The following is a 24,825-nucleotide window of genomic DNA, read 5'->3' on the forward strand; positions in this document are numbered from 1 at the left end:
ACATAGTAAACATATTAAACGTAATAAACATATTAAACAAATTAAACACATTAAAGATATTAAAGATATTAAATACATTAAACGTATTAAACATATTAAACATATAAAATATATTAAACAAATTAAACATATTAAACATATTAAACATATTAAATATATTAAACACATTAAACATATTAAACATATTAAACGTATTAAACATATTAAACATATTAAATATATTATAAATATTAAACATATTAAACGTATTAAACATATTTATTATTTTAAACGTATTAAACATATTAACATATAAAATATATTAAACGTATTAAACATATTAAACATAAATTATATCAAATGTATTAAACATATTAAACATATTAACTATATTCAACATATTAAACATTAAACATAGTAAACATATTAAACGTAATAAACATATTAAACAAATTAAACACATTAAAGATATCAAAGATATTAAATACATTAAACGTATTAAACATATTAACATATAAAATATATTAAACAAATTAAACATATTAAACATATTAAACATATTAAATATATTAAACACATTAAACATATTAAACATATTAAACGTATTAAACATATTAAACATATTAAATATATTAAAATATTAAACATATTAAACGTATTAAACATATTAATTATTTTAAACGTATTAAACATATTAAACATGTAAAATATATTAAACGTATTAAACATATTAAACATATCAAATATTAAAAGTATTAAACATATTAAATATATTTAACGTATTAAACATATTAAACAAATTCAACATATTAAACTTATCAAACATATTAAACATCTTAAACAAATTATACTTTTTAAACATATTAAACATATTAAACGTATTAAACATATTAAACACATTAAACGTATTCAATGTATTAAACATATTAAACAAATTAAACAAATTAAACATATTAAACATATTAAATATATCAAACATATTAAACGTATTAAACATATTAAACACATTAAAAGTATTTAACGTATTAAACATATTAAATGCAGTAAACAAATTAAACGTATTAAACATATTAAATACATTAAACGTATTTAACGTATTAAACATATTAAACAAATTAAACGTATTAAACATATTAAACAAATTAAAAAAATTAACCGTATTAAACATATTAAACATATTAAACCTATTAAACATATTAAACAAATTAAACATATTAAACATATTAAAAGTATTAAATATATTAAACATATTAAACGCATTAAACATATTAAACATATTAAACTTATTAAACGTGTTAAACATATTAAACATATTAAACCTATTAAACATATTAAAAAAATTAAACATATTAAACATATTAAAAGTATTAAATATATTAAACATATTAAACGCATTAAACATATTAAACGTATTAAAAATAATAAACTTATTAAATATATTAAACACATTAAACATATCAAACGTATTAAACATATTAAACATATTAAACTTATTAAACATATTAAACATATTAAACATATTAAATATATTAAACGTATTAAACATATTAAACAAATTAAACATATTAAACTTATCAAACATATTAAACATATCAAATATTAAACGTATTAAACATATTAAATATATTAATCATATTAAACATATTAAATAAATTAAACGTATTAAAATATTAAACATATTAAATATATTAAACGTATTAAACATATTAAACAAATTCAACATATTAAACTTATCAAACATATTAAACATCTTAAACATATTAAACAAATTATAATTTTTAAACATATTAAACATATTAACTATATTCAACATATTAAACATTAAACATAGTAAACATATTAAACGTAATAAACATATTAAACAAATTAAACACATTAAAGATATTAAAGATATTAAATACATTAAACGTATTAAACATATTAAACATATAAAATATATTAAACAAATTAAACATATTAAACATATTAAAAATATTAAATATATTAAACACATTAAACATATTAAACATATTAAACGTATTAAACATATTAAACATATTAAATATATTATAAATATTAAACATATTAAACGTATTAAACATATTTATTATTTTAAACGTATTAAACATATTAACATATAAAATATATTAAACGTATTAAACATATTAAACATAAATTATATCAAACGTATTAAACATATTAAACATATTAACTATATTCAACATATTAAACATTAAACATAGTAAACATATTAAACGTAATAAACATATTAAACAAATTAAACACATTAAAGATATTAAAGATATTAAATACATTAAACGTATTAAACATATTAAACATATAAAATATATTAAACAAATTAAACATATTAAACATATTAAACATATTAAATATACTAAACACATTAAACATATTAAACATATTAAACGTATTAAACATATTAAACATATTAAATATATTAAAATATTAAACATATTAAACGTATTAAACATATTAATTATTTTAAACGTATTAAACATATTAAACATATAAAATATATTAAACGTATTAAACATATTAAACATATCAAATATTAAAAGTATTAAACATATTAAATATATTAAACGTATTAAACATATTAAACAAATTCAACATATTAAACTTATCAAACATATTAAACATCTTAAACATATTAAACAAATTATACTTTTTAAACATATTAAACATATTAAATATATCAAACATATTAAACGTATTAAACATATTAAATACATTAAACGTATTTAACGTATTAAACATATTAAACAAATTAAACGTATTAAACATATTAAACAAATTAAATAAATTAACCGTATTAAACATATTAAACATATTAAACCTATTAAACATATTAAACAAATTAAACATATTAAACATATTAAAAGTATTAAATATATTAAACATATTAAACGCATTAAACATATTAAACGTATTAAACATAATAAACTTATTAAATATATTAAACACATTAAACATATTAAACGTATTAAACATATTAAACATATTAAACTTATCAAACATATTAAACATCTTAAACATATTAAACAAATTATAATTTTTAAACATATTAAACATATTAACTATATTCAACATATTAAACATTAAACATAGTAAACATATTAAACGTAATAAACATATTAAACAAATTAAACACATTAAAGATATTAAAGATATTAAATACATTAAACGTATTAAACATATTAAACATATAAAATATATTAAACAAATTAAACATATTAAACATATTAAAAATATTAAATATATTAAACACATTAAACATATTAAACATATTAAACGTATTAAACATATTAAACATATTAAATATATTATAAATATTAAACATATTAAACGTATTAAACATATTTATTATTTTAAACGTATTAAACATATTAACATATAAAATATATTAAACGTATTAAACATATTAAACATAAATTATATCAAACGTATTAAACATATTAAACATATTAACTATATTCAACATATTAAACATTAAACATAGTAAACATATTAAACGTAATAAACATATTAAACAAATTAAACACATTAAAGATATTAAAGATATTAAATACATTAAACGTATTAAACATATTAAACATATAAAATATATTAAACAAATTAAACATATTAAACATATTAAACATATTAAATATATTAAACACATTAAACATATTAAACATATTAAACGTATTAAACATATTAAACTTATTAAATATATTAAAATATTAAACATATTAAACGTATTAAACATATTAATTATTTTAAACGTATTAAACATATTAAACATATAAAATATATTAAACGTATTAAACATATTAAACATATCAAATATTAAAAGTATTAAACATATTAAATATATTAAACGTATTTAACGTATTAAACATATTAAATACAGTAAACAAATTAAACGTATTAAACATATTAAATACATTAAACGTATTTAACGTATTATACATATTAAACAAATTAAACGTATTAAACATATTAAACAAATTAAAAAAATTAACCGTATTAAACATATTAAACATATTAAACCTATTAAACATATTAAACAAATTAAACATATTAAACATATTAAAAGTATTAAATATATTAAACATAGTAAACGCATTAAACATATTAAACATATTAAACTTATTAAACGTGTTAAACATATTAAACATATTAAACCTATTAAACATATTAAAAAAATTAAACATATTAAACATATTAAAAGTATTAAATATATTAAACATATTAAACGCATTAAACATATTAAACGTATTAAACATAATAAACTTATTAAATATATTAAACACATTAAACATATTAAACGTATTAAACATATTAAACATATTAAACTTATTAAACATATTAAACATATTAAACATATTAAATATATTAAACGTATTAAACATATTAAACAAATTCAACATATTAAACTTATCAAACATATTAAACATATCAAATATTAAACGTATTAAACATATTAAATATATTAATCATATTAAACATATTAAATAAATTAAACGTATTAAAAATATTAAACATATTAAATATATTAAACGTATTAAACATATTAAACAAATTCAACATATTAAACTTATCAAACATATTAAACATCTTAAACATATTAAACAAATTATAATTTTTAAACATATTAAACATATTAAATATATCAAACATATTAAACGTATTAAACATATCAAACACATTAAAAGTATTTAATGTATTACACATATTAAATACAGTAAACAAATTAAATGTATTAAACATATTAAATATATTAAACGTATTAAACATATTAAACAAATTAAAAAAATTAACCGTATTAAACATATTAAACATATTAAACCTATTAAACATATTAAACAAATTAAACATATTAAACATATTAAAAGTATTAAATATATTAAACATATTAAACGCATTAAACATATTAAACATGTTAAACTTATTAAACTTATTAAACGTGTTAAACATATTAAATTATTAAACGTATTATACATATTTAACATATTAAACATATTAAACGTATTAAACGTATTAAACATATTAAACTTATTAAACGTATTAAACATATTAAATATATTAAACGTATTAAACATAATAAACTTATCAAATATATTAAACACATTAAACATATTAAACGTATTAAACATATTAAACATATTAAACGTATTAAACATATTAAACATATTAAACATATGAAACTTGACCTAGTGAGTGTGAAGCTGCTGTGACGTGAGGGGCTATTTGCATATGAAGTGTTGTTACTCCATAAGCAAAGTAACACAGGGCTCAGGTAAAGAGAAAGTCACCACTCAACACACCCTTCTCCTCGTTTTGGCTGTGCACTGACACAGCGTTCCAGAGTAAAGGACCCTGCTGCCTGGTGCAGGCGGTAATCAGTATAAACCACCTTGCTCAGGGGACTTGACCACTGCCGCTAGTTGAACAAGGCTCCGTGCAGGTTTGGCTGACCAGGCGGTCCTTACGACGGTTTGGATTTTCAAAGTGTAATAACGTAAAAACAAAGAGATACAGACCTGCCGCTCCCTGAATGCTCATAAACCTACATACACTACCGTTCAAAAGTTTGGGATCACCCAAACAATTTCGTGTTTTCCATGAAAAGTCACACTTATTCACCACCATATGTTGTGAAATGAATAGAAAATAGAGTCAAGACATTGACAAGGTTAGAAATAATGATTTGTATTTGAAATAAGATTTTTTTTACATCAAACTTTGCTTTCGTCAAAGAATCCTCCATTTGCAGCAATTACAGCATTGCAGACCTTTGGCATTCTAGCTGTTAATTTGTTGAGGTAATCTGGAGAAATTGCACCCCACGCTTCCAGAAGCAGCTCCCACAAGTTGGATTGGTTGGATGGGCACTTCTTTGAGCAGATTGAGTTTCTGGAGCATCACATTTGTGGGGTCAATTAAACGCTCAAAATGGCCAGAAAAAGAGAACTTTCATCTGAAACTCGACAGTCTATTCTTGTTCTTAGAAATGAAGGCTATTCCATGCGAGAAATTGCTAAGAAATTGAAGATTTCCTACACCGGTGTGTACTACTCCCTTCAGAGGACAGCACAAACAGGCTCTAACAGGTACAATTTAATGAAGATGCCAGTTGGGGACCTGTGAGGCGTCTGTTTCTCAAACTAGAGACTCTAATGTACTTATCTTCTTGCTCAGTTGTGCAACGCGGCCTCCCACTTCTTTTTCTACTCTGGTTAGAGCCTGTTTGTGCTGTCCTCTGAAGGGAGTAGTACACACCGGTGTAGGAAATCTTCAATTTCTTAGCAATTTCTCGCATGGAATAGCCTTCATTTCTAAGAACAAGAATAGACTGTCGAGTTTCAGATGAAAGTTCTCTTTTTCTGGCCATTTTGAGCGTTTAATTGACCCCACAAATGTGATGCTCCAGAAACTCAATCTGCTCAAAGAAGTGCCCATCCAACCAATCCAACTTGTGGGAGCTGCTTCTGGAAGCGTGGGGTGCAATTTCTCCAGATTACCTCAACAAATTAACAGCTAGAATGCCAAAGGTCTGCAATGCTGTAATTGCTGCAAATGGAGGATTCTTTGACGAAAGCAAAGTTTGATGTAAAAAAAATCTTATTTCAAATACAAATCATTATTTCTAACCTTGTCAATGTCTTGACTCTATTTTCTATTCATTTCACAACATATGGTGGTGAATAAGTGTGACTTTTCATGGAAAACACAAAATTGTTTGGGTGATCCTAAACTTTTGAACGGTAGTGTATATCTATATTAAAATGAGTTAAGCTTCCTAGAACAACCATGAGCGGTCAAAATGGCCGCTCGTAATTTGCGCGTGATGGTGTGCGTCATGTCAGTATTCATGACGTGTGTTGGTGGCGTCATGTCAGTATTTATGACGTGTGTTGGTGGCGTCATTTCCTTCGTGAAGTTCATTGCTCTGTCCTAGAAACACACTAGCGCCCCCCAGTCCAGAGAGATAGTCTAAACTTGATGTGTAATTATGTCCAACATGTCTGGTTACAGACGCCGCTACAGACTCACCATGACTACCACCGAGTGCTGCAGTATTTACAGGCGTTGGACAGCGGCCATTTTAAATTGTTTGAAAAATAGTATTAAAGTTGTTAAAATGTTAAATTTGGTGTCAGTTAGTTTATTAACAGACATATTAACATATGTAATGCATTAATATCTCAACTGGGTATTTATCTTGACACAATATAGAGTTTAAACACCGTGACCGCCCACGGTCGTTTTAGTAGTTTTTAAGTTTCGGTCGTTGTTTGGGACTGTTTCAATGTAGCAATATATGTTTTCCCTTTTGTTTTGAGGTAATATTTTCACTCTTTCAGTTTTGCTGTTCAAGTTCCACCATGTCTCTCTGAAGTTTAAATTGCTTAAAAATAGTATTAAAGTTGTTAAAATGTTAATTTTGGTGTCAGTTAGTTTTCTAACAGACATACTAACATATGTAATGCATTGATATCTCAGCTGGGTATTTATCTTGACAGGATATAGAGTTTAAACACCGACCGTCATTTTGACCGCCTACGGTCGTGAAATTCCGGTGTTTCTGACTCAGCTGTTCCTCACAAGGCAGATGTAATGACAGATGTAATGACAGGCCTGTCTTTATGATGACAGCTTTACACACAGCACACTGACACCTTGAACACCTTGAACCAAGACACAAACACAACCAGCTATGTGTTGCTACATTAACTGACAAACAAATCCATTATTCTATTTTAGATGAAATATAAAAATGTGAATGAATCAATTTATATTTAAATTGAATCATTTTCACACACAACACACACACACACACACACACACACACACACACACACACACATTAGATGTACAAAAGTATTGGAACACCTGGCCATTACACCTACAGGAGCTTTTATGACATCCCATTCTAAATCCATAGGCATTAATATGGAGTTGGTCCCCCTTTGCAGCTATAACAGCTTCCAATCTTCTGGAAGGCTTTCCACAAGATTTTGCAGTGTGTTTGTGGGAATTTTTGCCCATTCATCCAGAAGAGCAATTGTGAGGTCAGGGACTGATGTTGGACGAGAAGACCCGGCTAGCAATCTCCGTTTTAGTTCATCCCAAAGGTGTTCGATGGGGTTGAGGTCAGGGCTCTGTGTGGGCCAGTCAAGTTCTTCCACACCAAACTCACCCAACCATGTCTTAATGGACCTTGCTTTGTGCACTGGGGCACAGTCCTGCTGGAACAGAAAAGGGCCCTCCCCAAACAGTTCCCACAAAGCTGGAAACAGAATTGTCCAAAATGTCTTGGTATGCTGAAGCATTAAGATTTCCCTTCACTTGGACTAAGGGGCCTAGCCCAACCCCTGAAAAACAACCCCATATCATTATCCCTCCTCCACCAAACTTTGCAGTTGGCACAATGCAGTCAGGCAGGTAACGTTCTCCTGGCATCCGCAAACCCAGACTCGTCCATCAGACTGCCAGACAGAGAAGCGTGATTCGTCACTCCACAGAACACGTTTCCACTGCTCCAGAGTCCAGTGGCAGCGTGCTTTACACCATTCCATCCGACACTTGGCATTGTGCTTGGTGATGTAAGGCTTGCATGCAGCTGCTTGGCCATGGAAACCCATTCCATGAGGCTCCCGGCGCACAGTTTTTGTGCTGATGTTAATGCCAGAGGAAGTTTAGAACTCTGCAGTTATTGAGTCAACAGAGCGTTGGAGACTTTTACGCACGATGCGCCTCAGCACTCTTTGACCCCGCTGTTTGACTTTACGTGGTCTGCCACTGGCTGAGTTGCTGTTGTTCCTAAACGCTTCCACTTTTCAGTAATACCACTTACAGTTGACCGTGGAATATCATATCATATCATATCATCATATCATATCATATCATATCATCATATCATATCATCATCTGCAGTGAAATTAATGCGTATTCGTTCTCCACATTATAGGCTCATATGGGACCAAATATAGAAACGTTAAGCCCACTTTTTAAGATTTTTTCCCTTAAAATCAAAGTCACCATATTGATATGTTAATCTATTTGTGTATTTTGTTGTTTTTTTTCTGATTTCATTGTGACAGACTTACTCATCTGTGTTTGATGACATGAAGCTCTCGGCGCACAGTTTATTTTGCTGATGTTAATGCCAGAGGATACCACTTACAGTTGACCGTGGAATATCATATCATATCATATCATATCATATCATATCATATCATATCATATCATATCATGTCATCATATCATATAATGTCATGTCATCATATCATATCATATCATATCATATCATATCATATCATATCATATCATATCATATCATATCATATCATATCATATCATATCATATCATATCATATCATATCATATCGTCATCTGCAGTGAATGTAATGCGTATTTGTCCTCCACATTATAGGCTCACATGGGACCAAAAATAGTTAGAAATGTTGGGCCCACTTTTTAAGATTTTTTTTCTAAAAATCAAAGTCACCATATTGATATGTTAATTTATTGATAGGTTAATTTATTGGTGTAGCTTGCTGAGTTTTTTTCTTATTTCATTGTGACAGACATACTCATCTGTGTTTGATGACATGATGAAGACGTAGTTTGATGACATGATGAAGAGGCAGTTGACTGAGAGGCCACCATCCAGGACTTATAACTCACTTGGGTGAATATGAAACATCTGGGTTTCTGCATGTTTGGCATTTTTAATTATTGGTCATGGCTTCTTGTAATATAGTGACAGGACCACAGGCCTCTGATAGTTGGGGGCACTTGAGAAGAGTGGGGGTGAGGGTGAGGGTGGGGGTGCTACACCACAGGGCTAGGTTACAACTGTTTTACACATCCCTGTCAACCTTCGTCCAAGTGGCCTTTAATGATAATAATCAGTTTGGATTTACCATCTCTAACTGCCCACAGTGACCTGCTGGGGCCCTGCTGCCCCTCAGCCTGCTGACAGCTAGCTGGTAAGATCACCCTCCGATCTCGCGCTCTCTCTAGCCCCCCGCCCCCCCCCCCTCTCTCTCTGAGCACGGCATTAAGATATCACCCGGCTGACCAGGAAGCATGGCATTAAGATATCACCAGGCTGACCAGGAAGAATGGCATTAAGACATCACCGGGCTGACCAGGAAGCATGGCATTAAGATATCACCGGGCTGACCAGGAAGCATGGCATTAAGATATCACCAGGCTGACCAGGAAGCACGGCATTAAGATATCACCAGGCTGACCAGGAAGCACGACATTAAGATATCACCAGGCTGACCAGGAACCACGGCATTAAGATATCACCAGGCTGACCAGGAAGCATGGCATTAAGACATCACCAGGCTGACCAGGAACCACGGCATTAAGATATCACCAGGCTGACCAGGAAGCACGACATTAAGACATCACCAGGCTGACCAGGAACCACGGCATTAAGACATCACCAGACTGACCAGGAAGCACGGCATTAAGACATCACCAGGCTGACCAGGAAGAATGGCATTAAGACATCACCAGGCTAACCAGGAAGCATGTCATTAAGATATCACCAGGCTGACCAGGAAGCGTGGCATTAAGACATCACCAGGCTGACCAGGAAGCATGGCATTAAGACATCACCAGGCTGACCAGGAAGCGTGGCATTAAGACATCGCCAAGCTTCCCTTGTTCAGTGGAACAACGTGGTCTGGCTGTAGCTGAAGTTGTTGCTCCCAGCAGCATTAAGTCTGTGGCTAGAATGAACAGAGGTGTGGTTTTTCCGGATGACGTTGACAAAGTGCAGAAGGTGGTTGAAAACGGAATTGTAGTGAATGAATCGTTTGTGCCGCTTGCCACTCCGGCAAAAAACATAATGCTGTCTAATGTGCCTCCATTTATTAGGGATGAGACTCTGGTTAGAGAATTGTCAAGGCCATATGGACAACCTGGACACATGCCCAAGGGTACATGGGCACAAAAGAGCCCTCCGCGATGGGAGAAAAAAAAACTATGCATTTATTTGTTATGTCGATATCCACAGAAATGACTCAAAACTTGATCCATTCTCTTGGTCTTGATAATTATCCAATCAATGAAATAAAAGTTGTTTCCAAGAAAATTAAGTCTCATGATTGATTGTTTTATTGGTGAGGTGGCTGGGCATGCGGTGACTGGTGAGCAAGCGGTAATGCTAATGGTTAATGGTCAAGGCGGTGGGCTGGCATATAGAGCAGGGCGCTTACACTGCACAGATTCAAGATCAGTTTTCTTAAGCCAAGTGGTGATTAAAACAGTGGAATTAATTTTTACCTGACCCACTATCAGTATCAGTGAGAAGTGCGCGGGAAAACTTCCCAAGCAGCAGAAAATGGACGGCGTTAGCCAAAAGCCCAGCGGGGCTGCCAAAAGACAGAAAAGAAAGGCAAAGGAAGTGAACGAAGCGGACACAATTAAAAAAAAAAGTCCCAATAATAAGTAGCTTTTTCAAAAAAAGCTAAACAAATTGAAGAAGAGGGCATTTCGATGGCGGATGTTGAGCTAGCTAGCGGTAGCGCAAGCCTGGGAGTGTCTACCGACGGTTGCAATGATGCACAGCTGGATTTTGAGGACATGATCACAGAGTTTGCAAAGAAAAAGTCAAGAAAGAGGAACTTCTAAAGGTAAGAACCACTTGATTATGTTGTCTGCGCATTGAGCAGCTGTGTGCATTGAGCCGACTGTTGTGATTGTGTGTTGCTGTATATTTTGTGGATGAGTTCATTTGATATGCTGTTTGCATAACGTGTATTGCATCATTGTGGTGTGATGCTGCTATATTGTGTTGGAGTCGGTTTGTCAAGTTCATCATATTGCAACGACGACGAATGATTAGACTCAATATCCTTTGGCTAACGGGTTGGACCCTTTAGTTGACTGGTTAGCGTAGCTGCCCGTGGTGCGGGAGACCCGGGTTCGCGACGGTTCCCGGCTGCCCCCCGGATTCGCTATATTGGTGTCAGAAGTGGAGTGGTGAGACCGCGAGGCCATCGGAAGCGCGTGTGCCCAGAGGCGTGAGGGAGCTGATATACTGAAGCGCGGTGACGCGCTTCCCGAAGGGGGGGGGGTAGTTTAACGACCACGAATGACTAGACTCGCTAGCCCTTGGCTAATGGGTCAGACCCTGTAGTTGACTGGTTAACGCAGTCGCCCGTGATGTGCGAGACGCGGGTTTGCGTCCCGGCTGCCTCCTGAATTCGCTACAATATGTTGGTTTTTGCAGTTCTGTGTGAAGTTGCCTAGCTCACTTAGTGAGCCTCATTTCGAAACCTGCCTTCAGCCGAACTGTGCGATTACCTTAGGATGGCGTTGTTGTAAACCTATTCCTAGCCAGTCACATTATTATGTATCAGTAATAACTGGTGTGCTGTCTGCTCGGATGTTTTTCAGTGAACACAAATATTGCCATAGTCTAGAGTCATACACTGCCTTGGGATGATTTAATTCGTTGTCTCCTTGTCTTGTGATTCGTGAGTGAAATGGCAGTACTTGGTCTACTGGGTTGTATAGGCATACCTGCTCAACTGGACTGCTTATTCAGCCTTTGACCAATAGGTGTGTGGTTATGGTGTGGTAGATTTCACATGCCAGTTTGACTGGAATAGCTCAAAATAATTAAAGGTGGGGATTAATGGCTGCGGTGGGTGGCGTGTGGTGGGCGTGGTTTATGTGTGGGAGGCGGGGGGGGGTATGTGTTTCGGTACCCAGGGGCCCCTGGGGGTACTTATCCAGCCTTGGTCAAGGTACGGGAAGATTGTTCCCCCGATGATAAAAGTAGTGTCAGGGTGTAAATCGCCCCTGCGGCAGCATGTTGTTTCTTCCGGTTTATATGAGTCTTAGTCACAGCAGCGAGGGACTGAATCTGGCGCTCACATTAAAAATGGATGATTTTGGTTACATTCTGTTTGCAACATCAGAGACTGCAAAATGTTTTGGTTGTGGTAAGAATCAGAATCAGAATCAGAATCAGAATACTTTATTCATCGCCGAGGGGAAATTGGGTAAGGAGGGACATCTGATCAGGGCTTGTCTAGAAAAACCATCTGGTTCCTCTGAGCCAGCCGAGGAGGCAACATTAGGAGAACAGAACCAAACTGAAAAAAATGATGAAACAGGCACAAGCAGCGAGGATGGGGTTGCTGATGAACAGAAAAGTCAAACCAGTGCCAGTGATGAGAAGAGTCACACAAACAGGAGTGATAAATAACAGGAGAACACAAGTGGAATTCACCCAAACAGTCAGGAATGTAAGGTGGTGAATCAGGAAGAGCATGAGATTGACAATGGTGGAACTGTGGCAGGGGGTCTCTTGGCTGACAATGAAGAGGGTGACATGGAGTGTGGAGAGGCCAGTCTCAGCGTAACAAGGCATAAGCGAAAACTTAAAAGTACTCAAAGTGGTTCACAGGCAAAGAAAGTGACAGTTAGTAAAGAAAAAGAGAAACAGCCAGCCAATCAGAAAACAGCTGAGTCTGAGTCCAGTGTGGAAGATGATGGTGCAGCTGATGGCGACAGGGATATAACATCTGCTGCAGAGAAACATAGAGGTCGCAGGGAAACACAGGGTTATGGAGTGGACGAAATAACACAGTTCCTACAGAAAACTAAAAACATGAAGGGTGTGGGAGTGGAAGACTACTTCTCACATCCAGAAACACTTGTGGATTCAGCCAGCTCTCACATGAGGAGTAACGCAAAGGGAGCCTTTACGGATCAGGAGACATACAGACTGAAGAAGATTGTTCAGAAACTCAGACAGGAACTCAACATGATGATGATGATGAAGATGAAGATGATGAAACAGATTAGGGCAGTGTTTCTCAACCCAGTCCTCAAGGAACCCCTATCCTGCATATTTTCTTTGCAACCCTGAATAGGTACCTGTTTGTAGTTATTCAACCAATCAGCAATGAATTTTGTCAGATGTTGCCCACCTTGCATAATTAAGTGCTACGACATGATTGGTCGAGTAAGTACAAGCAGGGCTACCTATGCAGGGTTACAATGAAAATCTGCAGGATAGCGGTTCCTTGAGGACTGGGTTGAGAAACACTGGATTAGGGGGTTTTGTATCAATACTACCTTAACGGTGCTGTTTTTTAGACTCATCTCTTTATTCTTCCTCAGGAATAATTTTAAGATTGGCACTTAATCTAAATGGGGCAAGAGATGTCAGTAAAAGGGCAGTTTTGTGTGAGCTGATTGACGTTAAAAGGTACTGATGTCTGTTAGTACAAGAAACACACAGTGCCAGTGTAAATGAATCTGAATGGAGGGTAGAATGGGATGGAGAAGTTGTTTTATCTTTATTTTTTATTATGAAAAGACATGCATAACACACATCTTTCTTTTTTTACATGTTTGCAGAGATATTGTTATGGTTTGTGGAAGACCCCAAGCGCACGACACCAGACAGAGATGGGGTTAGCCGAAAACTGGCGTACTTTATTCCTTACGCGTACCAATAGTCAAACACCGGAAGGCAATGAGCGACAAGAAAAACGGAAAGTCCAAGGGGAAAAACTCGCGGGTAATCCAAAACGGGAACACGGCAGGATACTTCCACGGGGAAACTTTGCAAGGGAAAACATGAACCAAGGGCTGGGGTGAGCTCGGAGAGAAAAGGACCGTGAGGGAAGAGTAGCCACTACTGCGAGGAGGTTACAACACGAACTGACAACGGACGCGTGGGAGGCCACCAAACTTAAGCCCAGCCCTGACGGCTAAGCCCGGCCCTGACGAGCCGATTGGCTGCCGGCATGGGGTGGGCGGGCCACGGCGCGGAGTGGGCGAGTCGTAACAGTACCCCCCCCCCCCACGGGAGCCACAGGCGACTTGCCCGGCTTGTCGGGATGGGAATGATGGAACTCAGTAAGCAATACTGGAACCCCCGTCCTCGGCGCCGGACGTCCAGCAGTCGGCGGACCTTCCACTGGGGGTGCCCATCCACGATCTCAGGGGGAGGCGGAGCCGGAGGCATCAGAGGACTGTGGGAGACAGGCTTAACTCGAGACACATGAAACACGGGATGGGTGTTCAAGGAAGCCGGACGCTTCAGACTCACCGCCGCGGGGCTGAGAACCTTCCTGATCTCAAAAGGCCCGACAAACCGGGGGTTCAGTTTCTTCGCGGTGGACTGAAGCGGGAGATCCTTCGAGGACAGCCACACCCTTTGGCCTGGTTGGTACGTAGGCGCTGGGGACCGGCGTCGGTTGGCTCCCCGACTGGCACGCTCAGCTGCCCGGAGCAGAGCAGCTCTGGTCACCTCCCAGACGCGACGACACTGGTTCAGATGGGCCTGCACGGAGGGAACCGCCACTTCCGACTCCTGCACAGCAAAGAGAGGCGGCTGGTAGCCCACGGACACCTCAAAAATCTTGGTATCATCTTTGAGCAGAATATATCTTTCGATCACCATGTTACTAAACTTGTCTAATCCTGTTTTCTTCAGCTACGAAATATTGCAAAAATCAAAAATATTGCGTCTTTTAAGGATATCAAAAAATTAATTCACACGTTCATTTTCTCCCATCTAGATTACTGTATCTCCCTCTACTCTGGCCTCAACCAAGCTACTTTAAATCGTCTACAGTTGGTTCAGAATGCAGCAGCTAGACTACTAAACAGAATTAGCCGTAGGTCACATATTACCCTTATTCTTGCATCCCTCCATGGGCTTCCCGTAAAATTCAGAATAACCTATAAGATCTTACATTTAAAGCACTGCATGATCTTGCCCCGTTATATTTCTGATCTTCTCATTTCTCATTCCACTTCCCGACCACTCCGATTCTCAAACTTCGGTCTTTTATCCATTCCTCACTCCAACTGCAAAACAAAAGGTGACCGCGTTTTTGCAGTTTTAGTCCCAAGCCTCTGGAATAATCTTCCCCAATCCATTAGATTCACTGAATCTTTTGACTGTTTTTAGCGGCTTCTAAAAACCCATCTTTTCAAGCAAGCCTTTCTATAGACCCCCCTTACTTTTGTATTGTTTCATTTTTAGCTTGATCTGTTACCCCAGATGCCATGTTTTTATATTAATCAATTTATTTTATGTATTTATTCGTAGTTTGTGTATGGAGTGTAAATCACTTTGTAACTGTTTGTTTTTAAAAGTGCTATATAAATAAAAAATTGCTTGCTTGCTTACCTACAGGGCAGGCAGTTCTTTATGTCTATTGGAGAATTTTCCACGGACAAAGTGGGTATAATGTATGGGGTACCCCACGGTTCGATTCTTGGACCACTACTATTCAATCTCTATATGCTCCTACTCGCACATGTTCTACAGAAACACAAAATAAATTACAATAATTATGCAGATGATTCACAACTGTACATATCTCTATCTCCTGACGACCTAGATCCCATACATTTCCTAATTCAGTGTATTGACGATATGTCAGAGAACTTTTTACAGTTGAACAGACAAGACAGAAATACTTACTTTTGGTGCAAAGACTCAGATAATTGCAGCTCATCTCAGCTCTCTGTCTCTGGAGTGCAAAAGCGAAGCTAGAAATCATGGTGTACTCATGGACAGTGATCTAAATTTTAAGAGCTACATCAATCATCTCACAAGATCAGCCTTCTACCATCTTAAAAACACGTCAAAACTAAGGGGCTTTCTATCAAAATCAGACTGTGAGAAATTAATCCATACATTTATAACAAGTATACTATAGACTACTGCAATTGACTATTCACCGGCCTCCCAAAATCAGTTGTGCACCAACTACAATTAATTCAAAATGCGGCAGCACGTGTTCTCACCAGAACTAAAAAGTATGAGCACATTACACTTGTTCTTAGATCCCTGCATTGGCTCCCCGCCAAAACTAGAATTAATTTTAAAATTCTGTTAATTGTATACAAAGCAGCAAATGGCCTTGCACGACACTATGTAAAAAACATGTTAATTACTTACAAACCAGTAAGAACTCTCAGATCCAATGGCAGTGGTCTTTTAACAATCCCTCGTGCTAGGTCTAGAGCAGGGGAAGCTGCATTTTGTATTTATGCCCCAAGTAGACGGAACGTCCTGCCTGAGTACCTGAGAGAGGCCCCACACTGGACACATTTAAAGCAGGTTAAAAACCTTACTTTTTAAAGCAGTCTGTGGCTAAGTTCTGTGTGTTTTGTATATTTTGCTATTTCTATATATATTCTGTTCCCATTGTTGTTGGATTTAATTAATCAGTTTTTAAAGCACTTTTATTTATTTTAATAACTCAGTTTTAATATTGTTTGTACTTTTATAACATTAGTCTGTACTTTTTTTTAACGTGACCATTGTTTTTTTTTTGTGGGGGGGATTTTATTGTTTTGTTGTGTGTAGCACTTTGTGTTACATTTGTTTGTATGAAAAGTGCCATACAAATAAAGTCTGATTGATTGGTTGATTGATTTAAAGTCAAATATGAAAACGGTTTCTACATTGTGTATGCAAGTTCTGGTAGTATGAAATGTTTTGAGTGTGGCAATGTCGGCCACAAACATTCATCCTGTCCGCACAGGTAGCATACAGCGGGCAGTAGTTCAGGTGAGCCACAGACCGGAGGCGCCGCTGAGAGCGGTAGCCCGCAAACAGTGCAGTAGGGAGCCAGTGTTACCGCAACTAATGATCCGCAACCTGGTATAAAGGGAAATGAAACAACTGAGCAGGACAGCAATAATTAAAATAACGGTAATCTAAGTGATACTGAAGCATAGGTTATGGATGCATGCAGACGGAGGACAGACCGAACCAGTGACAGACAGTCAGAAACTGAGAGTCAGGTCTCTGCAATAGGTGAGTCACACTATGAAAATGCTAAAAATGAAGCTCAGTAGGGTAGGCAGCTGTGGGCAAAGCCACTGGGGTTTATGGACTTCCTTCAGAGTTTTACAAGAGGTTCTGGACTCTAAGACTTACATGAAGTATTTAAAGACTGTTTGGATTCTGGGACTTTACCTTGAGTTGTAGAAGGGCTGTCCTAACATTGTTACCGAAAAAGGGAGATATTGGCTTACTGAAAAACTGGAGACCAGTTTCATTGTTATGTACAGACTGTAAAATAACTGCAAAATGTCTTTCAAATGGCCTCAGAGGGTGTATTGATACTGTTGTACCTTATAGTCAGACGTACTGTGTTCCTGTTTTTGATACAGGACATTATTTATATGTGTAAGCTCAAAGAGCTGGACACCGGCCTTCTTTCTATGGATCAAGAGAAGGCTTTTGATAGGGTTGATCATTGTTATTTGTTCAAAACACTTGAAGTTTTTGGTTTTGGGGAAAAATGTATTTCATGGATCAAGTTGTTGTATTCTGGAGCCAGAGTTCTGTTAAAGGTAGGTGGTGGTCTCAGCCGACCTGTCTATGTTCAGAGAGGTATAAGATAAGGCTGTCCCTTATCTGGAATGCTGTATTCCCTGGCCATCGAGACTCTTTTAATTCAGCTCAGGCAGGGTCTCTCAGGGCTAACCTTTTCAGAGAACATCACTAATTCCATTAGTTTATCAGCACATGCTGACGATGTCACAGTTTTCATAATTTGTCAAAATGATGCTAAAATTCTCAAGCAGAAATTGGCCGAACAAGCTTCTTCTGCAAAAGTCGATTGGTCAAAATCTGAGGGTTTATTACAGGGGGAGTGCAACAATAAAGAGAAGCCAACATTACCAACTGGGCTGTAGTGGAACAGAAGGGACGAAATGCTTAGGTGTCTTTCTTGGCAGTGACCGCTTTCTGAGCAAAAACTGGGAGGGTTTAGTTGAAAAAATCATCGCCCGATTGACTAGATATACTTAGATCAGCCTCAGTTGTCCAATAGTGGAAGAGTCTTAATTGTTAATAACTTGATTGCCTCGATGTTCTGGCACCGGTTTACAGTTGTAAAACCTCCGGACACACTTGTAAGGGAAGTACAGAAGAGTTTGATGAACTTCTTCTGGGGAGGCTTTCACTGGACCAAATCTGCTGTATTGTTCCTACCAGTGTTGAAATGAGGCCAGGGCCTGATTGAAATCCATAGTCATATCGCAGTTTTTCACCTTCAAACTGTGCAGCGACTATTGTCAAGTTATTTAGGGAAGTTTGCTTCAGCGTCTGCCCAAACTTAAAAAAAAGCCTTCACAAACCACATGGAATGTATGGCACAACTCAAACGGCAATCTTCTTTAGTCTTTTATCACTCCATCCATCCGTCCATTATCCAAACCGCTTATCCTTCTCTCGGGTCACAGGGATGCTGGAGCCTATCCAAGCAATCATTGGGCGGCAGGTGGGAGACACACTGCACAGGCCGCCAGGCCATCACAGGGCCAGTCTTCTTCTATGTTTTATTGAATTGGTTTAAACTGTTAAGTTTACTGATGATTGCATTGCTGGTTGAAAACCTTTACAATACAAAGGGAAAAGAAAAAAAAAATTCTGGCACTACTGCTAATTTCATTCCACATGTACAGAAAATAAAGCTAATTTTATCCTTTTACTTAATCATTCTTTTAAGGGTATGAACCAAATGACGCTCACTCACATTCTACACCCTTTACCAAATTAAATCAAGATATAATCATACAGAGGACTGGCGGCCTGTCCAGGGTGTCTCCCCGCCTGCTGCCTGATGACTGCTGGGATAGGCTCCAGCATCCCCGTGAACCGACTTCGGATAAGCAGCTTGTATAATGGATGGATGGATGTACTTAATTGCACAGAACATGGCTAACCTCATGCTAACTATGAATTACACATGAGATAAGCTACACAGCAATGCAATCTGAGTGATTAGCTAACCGTGTTAACATTAGCCTAATACCAGAATGCTAACTAGCAATGAATTCTAATGGCAACAAAGGATAATTAGCCCACCAGTAGCATCCCTGTAGACGGCCAGCAAGATGAAGCTCTCCCGGCTCCAGTTTTGGTTTAATCCTGTCTAATTGGCTCTGAACTTGCACGCATTTGCAGCTCACGCCACACTCTCTCTGTCGTGAACTCCATTTATTTCTTCCTCTTTTCTTCCTGCGTGATTTTTTCTTCTTCTTCCGTGTCAAATTAAACGCTGCCGTTCATTTAGGACCTGGCAGCACAGCTATCGTAAACAACAGCTTTAGAGTGAAACAGCATCTGTGTTGCTTTGTAGGATTATGAAATTGAATTATAACAAGCACTTGTTCCTTCTGAAACTAGCTGGCATGGAGTTCACTACAACACCTTTCTATCAGGCTGTCCTCCGAGCTTGGGGAACAGTCTTAAACACCAAGAGAGACTACTTCCAGATCTGTGGCAGTTTAAGGGGGAACCCCTGTTCTATAACCCGCTGATACACTGCAGAATGCTAAGCTCCGTCAGTGTACAGAAATCCCTCACAAGAGCTGGACTTACTAAGGTAGTGTATCTCAGCTCAGGAGGACAGTGGAAAACGGCTGACATTTTGAGCCAAGAGACTGGTTTTAAATTTCTTCGTCTAATGGAGAGGCTGTTGGAGGAAGTGATCAGTGCACTTCCTTGTTTAACCAGAAAGGCAATAGGATCAGAATGTGGTGAGGATTAGCCAGTTATGTGGCCTGTTTGTCCATCTTTGTCCATCCATACTGCAGTGGAGGAGCAGGAGGAAGTGAACAGGGCCCCTCTGTCTTTTGAAACACCAGAACTACATGACTTCTCAAGAATGTCAAAGGTCTTACATGCAGTCACTGTTCTAAACAGAACATCACTAGCTGGTGTACAGGAGTCGAGGTGGTTGAGTGTGTTGACACCAGGTTCATCTCCCAAAGGCAGCTGGAGGTCCCTATACAAACCCCCCATACAGAAACGCACTGTGGATCTACGCTGGAGGATGGTACATGGAGGTGAGACTACGAAGCATCATGTGGCACATAGATCCTAGAGCAGGGAGTCACTGTATTTTTTCTGTTATGATGAAGAAACTCTACAGCACTTATGGCTCAGATGTCTCAGGTTGAGCCCTCTTTTCTCAGTACTGCAGTGATGGCTCAGAGATTTAGGAGAGGTTTTGAAGCAGCCTGTTTGTCTTTGGTCCGAGGTACACGGCAGCACAGTTCAGACGTGTCACCTTGGTTAATTTTCTGATAGGTCAGGCAGAAATTAGCATTTGGATTAGCAGAACGAACAAAACGAAAGGCACAGGGTCCACAGATGCTACACTCATGTTCAGGGGTCTAGTGGCTGCTCAGCTGAAAATTGAGTTCACATATTTCAAAAGGATTTCAAATTTGGAAGAATGTGTTTCTGTTTGGGGACATGGAGATGTTCTGTGCACTGTAGAAAACCAATACTTATTCTTAATTTCTGAAAAGGGGAAGGTCTGTATACTTGTTTTTGCTCTGTATGGGGCTTGTTGTTCAATATGCATATGAGTATCTGTTTTAATACTGTTTTTTTAAATATGAATAAAAAATTGGACCATTAAAGACTTGCTTAAAGGTCAAAAAAGGTCTCTCGCTCTCTCCCTCCGTCCCTCCCTCGCTCACACAAAAGACATACAAAACAATTTTGTTCAAAAACTGACCCAGAAAAATTTAAGACATAGGCTAAATGATATGAGGTATGATATGATGACATGAGGGCTATTTTTATTTATGCTTAGTTTATGGGGTTGGCAATATATGCAGAAATTAATATCAGGGTAATTTCATGCCATTACCTCCTTTTTCTCACAATATTTATTTCCCCCAATTCTTAAAGACTACATTCCTGTCACTGATGGAAGGAGCTGAGTGCAACATCCAAGGTCCACGAGTAGAGCTGAAACCCAAAACCTCTTGAGTACATTGCGTGTTGAGCACTGAGTATCAAACTATCCCCCACTGTTGCACACGTCAATGGGAAAACATCTCAGTAGAACATTTCTTGAATCCTGCGCCTCAAACAACCGCAGTAATGTGGGAGCACGTACAGGAGGCTGTGGTAGAAATCAGCATGCTGCAGATAAGCACAGTACTTTTTGCACGGTAAATCAGTACAGCACAGACTGGTTTTATTGCTGTATTTGTCATGTAACACAGCACCTACATGCTATAGAACAAATTGGAATTTATTCTGCTATTTCTTTTGGCCACGATAAGCAGAGACCTTTAAGTAATGGACATAGACTCTTTAAAAGCAGTCATAACGAAGTCTCTTTGTGGTCACCTGTATGCCATATTGATTCAGTCCCCATTGTCCATCATGAGGGCAGTACTGACTGTTATATAAAAAAATACACCAATATGTTCAATGTCCTGTAGAGTTTAAAGGATTAATACTTTAAGTTCACAAAAAATACTCACTGTAAATATGGAGAAACCGCCACAAGCTCAGTAACACGTTTCAATGTGCAAATGTGTCAAGGCCACAGGCAGGTATGAGCATGCTGTAAAGCCACACATGGTCTGTTGGAGTGTGTTCCCTCTCTCGAGAAGGCAAGCGAGACGATGTGTGTGTCTTGTGTCTATAATTATTCTAATGAAGGTTAACGAGCTCTGCTCCACCTCCTCTTTATTAAATTAATCTTGCACTATAATGAATCATAATTACTATAATTAGCAGCTTCATCTGCTGGATCCGAAGCGGCTGTGCTGCTGCGGGCTGCAGGTTCTGCAGGGGGGATGTTGTGGGCTGCAGGTTCTGCAGGGGGGATGTTGTGGGCTGCAGGTTCTGCAGGGGGGTGCTGTGGGCTGCAGATTCTGCAGGGGGGATGCTGTGTGCTGCAGATTCTGCAGGGGGAGATGCTGTGGGCTACAGGTTCTGCAGGGGGGGGGGTGCTGTGGGCTGCAGCTTCTGCAGGGGGGATGTTGTGGGCTGCAGGCTCTGTAAGGGGGATGCTGTGGGCTGAATGTTCTGTAGGGGGAGATGCTGTGGGCTGCAGATTCTGCAGGGGGAGATGCTGTGGGCTGCAGCTTCTGCAGGGGGAATGCTGTGGGCTGCAGCTTCTGCAGGGGGGATGCTGTAAATTCTGCAGGGGGGATGCTGTGGGCTGCAGCTTCTGCAGGGGGGGATGCTGTGGGCTGCAGCTTCTGCAGGGGAGATGCTGTGGGCTGCAGCTTCTGCAGGGGGGATGCTGTGGGCTGCAGGTTCTGCAGGGGGGAATGCTGTGGGCTGCAGGTTCTGCAGGGGGGATGCTGTGGGCTGCAGCTTCTGCAGGGGGGATGCTGTGGGCTGCAGGTTCTGCAGGGGGGATGCTGTGGGCTGCAGGTTCTGCAGGGGGATGCTGTGGGCTGCAGGTTCTGCAGGGGGGATGCTGTGGGCTGCAGGTTCTGCAGGGGGGATGCTGTGTGCTGGGTACCTGTGATGTCACACATGATGTAATGCTTCTCCGCCCACGCTGTTACTCTCTATACCCCTTTTAATATCAAGTGACCACATGTAAATAAGTTAAAACAAATACACTGCGAGGGTCGTTCAATTACATCAAAGCTATTTGGATAATTCTGGTCACATTTTTCTGTGTGCTATTAAATTGTCATTGCCAGCAGTAGTGTTATTTTACATCTTTAAAGCCTGTTATCCATCTCAGTTGACTCTGGTTCTGTGTCACTGGTGACGTACACACGTCTAGGTCTTATCCATCGTGCCACAGCCTTAAGAATGTTAAAGCCAGTGACACAAGATATGTTATGTCGTCTCTAACGTGTGTGACGTTCTCCGGCGTCGCTCTCATTGTGTTGCAGTGAACACAGCCCGAAAACAGGCAGGATGTGTATTTTCCATTTCAACTAAACATCCTGGTCCATCCTTAAGGCTTCGATGACAGGGCGGGGTGTGTGTGCTGATATTCAAAACACAAGAGTAAATTGCAATTTTGAGAATGAACTTCTGTACGTCAGATGTTTGTAAACTACATCCGCTGAGACGAGCAGTATGTTAATCCTTCCACACCTTCAGATGAGGAGGTGCGTGTGCAAATGAGAGGATGGGGGGGGGGTTAAAACTGGAGAAAAAACCAGAAACAATGACAGAGAGAGATGGAAGGAGACAGTGAAGAGACAGAAGATGAGATAGAGTGAGGGAGATAGAGGTGTGGAGATGGAGGAGGAGAGCATGCAGAGGGAGTGGAGATGGAGGAGGAGAGCATGCAGAGGGAGTGGAGATGGAGGAGGAGGAGAGCATGCAGGACAGCAGACACCTCACTTTAACGATTCCAAATGAGCTGCGAGGCTGCAGAGGTGGCCCGCGAGCCTGACAACTGGAATGAACAGGAATCAATAGTGAGCGCATCTGTCGGCGCGAGATAAGAGCCACACAGACAATGTTGACTATTAAAGACGACAGTTTGAGATATTACACTATTAGTTATGCTATTTTTAATAATCTATGATATTTGGGGGCTATAATTAATTAAATCTTTGGGTCAGATGGTATCTATGTCTGCTGCGGCGGAGAGGGGGTGATGGTGTGCGTGTGTGTGTGCGTGTGTTAGGTGTGAGCGTGGGTCAAGTGCGCGCGTGTGTGTGTGTGCGTGTGTGAGCGTGGGTCAAGTGTGTGCGTGTGTATGTGCGTGTGTGTGCGCGTGTGTGCGTGTGTGCGTCTGCGTGTGTGTGTGCGTGTGTGTGTGTGTGGTGGACTATTAAGGCTGTAATGGAGAAGAGGAGGGCTAATCTGAAATGTAGAGCCACGAGAAGACACAAAATGGAGAGAGGGAAGTAGAAGGAAGGAGATGAGAATTAGGAAGGAGATGGATGCAGCGAGGAAGAGGGAGATGAGAATTAGGAATGAGATGGATGTAGTGAGGAAGAGGAAGATGAGAATTAGGAATGAGATGGATGCAGCGAGGAAGAGGGAGATGAGAATTAGGAATGAGATGGATGTAGTGAGGAAGAGGAAGATGAGAATTAGGAATG

This window comes from Lampris incognitus, chromosome 1 (genome assembly GCF_029633865.1).
Source record: "Lampris incognitus isolate fLamInc1 chromosome 1, fLamInc1.hap2, whole genome shotgun sequence".
Taxonomy (NCBI): Eukaryota; Metazoa; Chordata; class Actinopteri; order Lampriformes; family Lampridae; genus Lampris; species Lampris incognitus.